At 45.6% G+C, this 4,571-nt stretch overlaps 1 long non-coding RNA gene across 1 annotated transcript; it reads right to left on the reverse strand.

The window, feature by feature from the left end:
- Nucleotides 1-264: 264 nt before the first annotated feature.
- On the reverse strand, nt 265-2,980 carry LOC116652508. Its single transcript, XR_004305602.1, has 2 exons — nt 2,896-2,980; nt 265-514 (listed from the first exon to the last, which is right to left on the reverse strand). It is a non-coding gene; the product is annotated as an uncharacterized LOC116652508 (long non-coding RNA).
- Nucleotides 2,981-4,571: the final 1,591 nt, after the last annotated feature.

Here is a 4,571-nt window from a genome sequence, read left to right on the forward strand (position 1 = left end):
ATCCCTTCTCAGTGTTCTTTTCTGAAAGTTAACAGAGCCAGGTCACTCAGCCTTTCCTCATAGAGGAGAGGCGCCAGGCTCTTTATTATCTTTATGGCCCTCCACAGGACTCTGTGTTAGGTCTATCTGTTATGTCTGTCAGTTGTAAAAAAGGGACAGTACACTGGGTAGTGAACACAAGAAATCTAGAACTTTCTCTTATTCTGATGCCACTTGAAAATCAGAATGAGAATTGTGGTTTTAGAAGAACTACTGCTGTGATAATTGTAGGTGCCCCTGGTAATTAAAATAAAGTTTAATAAGATTGGCCAGAAGAAAAAAGCACAAAAAACAGATATAGACAGACAAGTAGACATAAACAAAAATAAACTATACAGCAGGTCTATCTGTCTTTTCTTGACTTTAGAAAACTCTCCTCTGGTCCTCTTTGTTTCTCCACCTCCACTCTCTCCAGCCTTCTCCAGTTTCCTGAGATTCCTCTCATTCATGATAATCACTTCATTGTGTGCTGTTACTGGAAATAAAGAAATCCTGTTCTTGAGCATAAAACAGCAAAACAAATGCTTCAGTTCAACGCAACACCAGTGAGAGTTGGAGAGTTGGTTCCGGCTATTCCAGAAATCTGGAAATCCGGTAATGTAAACTCTGTGTAAATTCACAGTGAGAATGATTACTAGCTTTCATCCCATGACTGATAGAAACCCCTACCACATATTCTCAGGAGAGTGGTACAATGTATTAATGATTTCTTGGAATTTTGGCCTGTTTTCTTGGAATGTAATGAATATGTATATGCTATGCTTTTAAATACATAGTCATTTCTTCCTTTGGTGTGCATGTTTGGTGGAGCGATCCTCCATGCACCCAGAGCTGTAATAAAGGGAGTATCTGCATGGCATAACTCACTGGCATGTCAAGTCACTTTATCTACTTTCTGGGCTAATAACCTGTAACTGCAGAGCTTTTCATTACTTTTAATTCCTTTCTCAATATGTCTTTCCAGTCCTTATCCTCTTGTTTGAACTCAGAGGTAATATCACTCAATCAACTTCAGCCTCATGAGGAGAATATGAACAATTTGAAACCATGAAGGTAGTGATATAAATAAATATATCACTATCCATGGTCTTGGTCAATGTTTGTGCCCAGGTGACAAAGCACCAGTTAACAAATTTTTTTAGAAGTAATTGAAATACCTTAGTAGCAAGTGGGAGGTAGATCAGTAAGTCACATATTCCACAGTTCTTTCTCTCTCTTTTTTCTTTTAAATTTATATTAAAAATAGCAAATTAAAAAAAAAACAACAAAAAAACAACAAAAAAAACCAAAACAATCAAAGATTGGAGAAGAAAATCATTTAACAGCATTTTTATTTTTAATGTGCTGCACTTGAGAGCTGTCAATAAGAGGCTGATTTCTTTTGAAAATTATCCCATTTTATTATGACTTTGGGCTTCAAGGAGTATTGGAGATTGCATTTGTCAGCTATTTGCCACACATGAAGCACTGGAAATAGTTTATAATTAGTTAGGTATCACAGGTGAGTTTTGCTGCAGAGTTTTAAATTGGTGTACTGATCTTCTGGTGTCAGAGAGGCCTTAACTTTTGAGAGACTGAACAAACACAAAGCTAATGAAAGAAATACTCACTGCTATTCATATGAAGGGGAGAAGTCATAGTGGCACTAATGCAGATGAACAGCATCTGCAGCCAAAATTTTTTTTCAAGTTGATTTTTAAGATGGTGAGAGAAGGACAAAGTCTCGCAGGTGACTTTCAGGGTATTGTTTGGAAGGTATTTCTAGGTCTGCATTGAAGCTATGAAAATGGACAGAGTAACTTGACACATAAATGAGTTATGTCAAGCAGGTATGCCCTTCATCACAGAGCAGGGTTCATGGGGGTCACTCCGACCAAACACATACACTGAGAGAAGCAGTGACTACATATATAAAAGCCTAATATAAATATTCATTGCATTCTAAGGACACAGGCAATGGACAGAAATTCCAGTAAATGATTCATAAATCTGGTGGTTGTGGAATATGTCCTTACTGTAGATATACAACCTTTTAATGGGGTGGGAGCGTAGGGGGCAGGGGGAGCGGTAGTTCAACCCGTTTCCCACTGATGTTGTGTTGAGCTGAGGCATCTGTTTTGCCATTTTATCTTCAACAACAGGACATATATTCTACTTTCTTCTCTTTACTTGACAAGTCCGCAGCCTCCTTCACACTGTTCTTGAGCTTACATTTACATAAGCTTCCATCCTTCAGTTTATATCTGCTCAAGTTATGCTAAAGGCTGTTTTCACAAGATGGAAAAGCTGTTCTCATGAGTCAGTGTTAATTACTCCCTGAATTCTTCACAACTTAATTTCCAAACACCATCAGCCAAGAAAGCCACTCCGATTGCTGCATATTCCTCATTCTGAAAATCACCTGCAGTCTTTTAAGAGCTTAATGAAATAATAGAATCACAGCAGCACCAAGGTTGGAAAAGACCTAAAAGATCATCCAGTGCAACCGTTCACTGATTACCAATAGTTCCCACTAAACCATGTCCCTCAACACAACATCCAAACATTCCTTAAATACCCCCAGGGTCAGTGACTCCACCACCTCCCTGGGCAGCCAATTCCAGTGACTGACCAACCTTTCTTAAAAGTAATACTTCCTAATGTCCAGCTTGAATCTCCCCTGCTGCAGCTTGAAACCATTCCCTCTAGTCCTATCACTAATGACACGAGAGAAGAGGCCGACCCCCAGCTCACTACAACCTCCTTTCAGGAAGTTATAGAGAGCAGTAAGGTCTCCCTTGAGCCTTCTCCAGGCTAAACATTCCCAGCGCCCTCAGCCTCTCCTCATATGGCCACATTGTGCTCCAGACCCCTCACCAGCTTGGTTGCCCAGCTCTGATCACATTCCAGGGCCTCCATGACTTTCTGGCTGTGAGGGGCCCTCTCTGTGCTGGTGACCTCACAGAGCTCCAGGTGACATGGGCTGATGTCACAATGCGACGAGCTGCATCACAAGGGTAGCTTCCCTGGGGCAGTGGCAGTGCCGGCACTTCCCTGCAAGGGTTGGGTGCTGCTGCAGCACTGCTTAAGGGCTCTGTCCTTCTGTGGCCAGGAGTTAGGTCAGGGCAGCAAAGCTGCACTGCGTGAGCCTCACTGGTGCGTGGAGGAGCAGGGGCACCTTGCAGAGAATTGTTGGCTGAGGAGCCAAGGAGAAAATCCTTTGTTGTGAGCTGAGGGCTATCGGCAAGCAACATGGAAAGCTGCTTTACTGTGGCCGTCAGCTCAGAGCTGGCGTACACATTCCCAACACTCATGGATCTCTCCGCCAAACGTAGGGCTTCCCGGACCCCTTCCCAAGGCATCGCATGGGGCTGTGAGCTGTGAAAAACCGCAGCTCCTGCTCTCTATAGATGGCTGGACATGGCTGGGGGCTGCTGTTGGAGCCCCACCCTAGGGTCCCGCTAGGTTCTGGGTGCTCTTTGCGTGTGCCCGTATCGATTGTGGTCTGGGTGAGGAGCTTGCCAAGAGTTTGTGAAGAGGGTGCCCAGGTGACTGACATGGCTTTTCTTCCCTTTGCAGTGATTGTGGCGGTCTGGGATGCTGTGTCAGATTTCATCATGGAACAGATGAAGCTGAACAAGGTGGGCTGGTGTCCCGGTATCCCTCACCCTGGAGAAGGGTTCAGTCCTTCCCACAGTGTGGGCCCAGCAGACCAATCCCTCCCTGAGCACTGCAGCAGCACACGGAGCCCAAGTAGGGGCCCAGAGCAGCTTGTTGGCCAACTGGGAGGGAAACCCAAGGCCAGAGCTGCCCTGAGCAACTTTTTGGCACACATGGGGGCTTCACTCTGCCCTGTGGTCAGAACCGGGAGAGCAAATGGAGAAATGGGTTATTTTCTTTCTGGCCCTTGGGAACGGGTCCCAGGCTTAACCCCTGAGCTGTAAATTCCCGGGCTCTTCTCTATCCAGGAGATGCTGGGAAATACTGAGCGGAGCTGATTGTATCACAGGGATCACAGAGTTTTCCAAGGCTTTCCAGAGATCTGCATCTCACCCCCCTACCCTTTGGGATCAGGAAGGGCGGAGAGCAGTGACCCCATGCTCTTGATGTTCGTGGCTTTTTCTGCCCATAAAGTGCATGCTCGTCAGCCTTGCTGTTGTTTCCCCGTGCAGGGAGTCGTGGTTCCAGGACTCGGGATCTTTGCTGCGGTCCAAGAGGAGTTCCACAGCAAAGAACTGGCGGTTCCAGTTAGAAGACCCGTCTTCGAGTTGGACATTGGGGTGATATGGCTGAAGGAGCTCCAGTCCCCCAACGACATCAATCCCTGGTGAGAACGCAGCAGCAACACCTTCCCCTCCCTGACCATATCCCACGGGTGTGCTCTCCTGCATCTTTGGGAAATGGCTGGGAGCAGCTGAGGAATTCGTTTGCAAAGCTCGGGGTGCAGCGTGAGTTCTCCAACAGAACCAAGCCCGAGGAGTGTTTATTGAAAGGACTTTTCTTGGGTTGGTGCGATGAATGTTGCAATGGAATGTGCATTGCATGTGCAGTGA

This window comes from Coturnix japonica, chromosome Z (assembly GCF_001577835.2).
Source record: "Coturnix japonica isolate 7356 chromosome Z, Coturnix japonica 2.1, whole genome shotgun sequence".
NCBI lineage: Eukaryota > Metazoa > Chordata > Aves > Galliformes > Phasianidae > Coturnix > Coturnix japonica.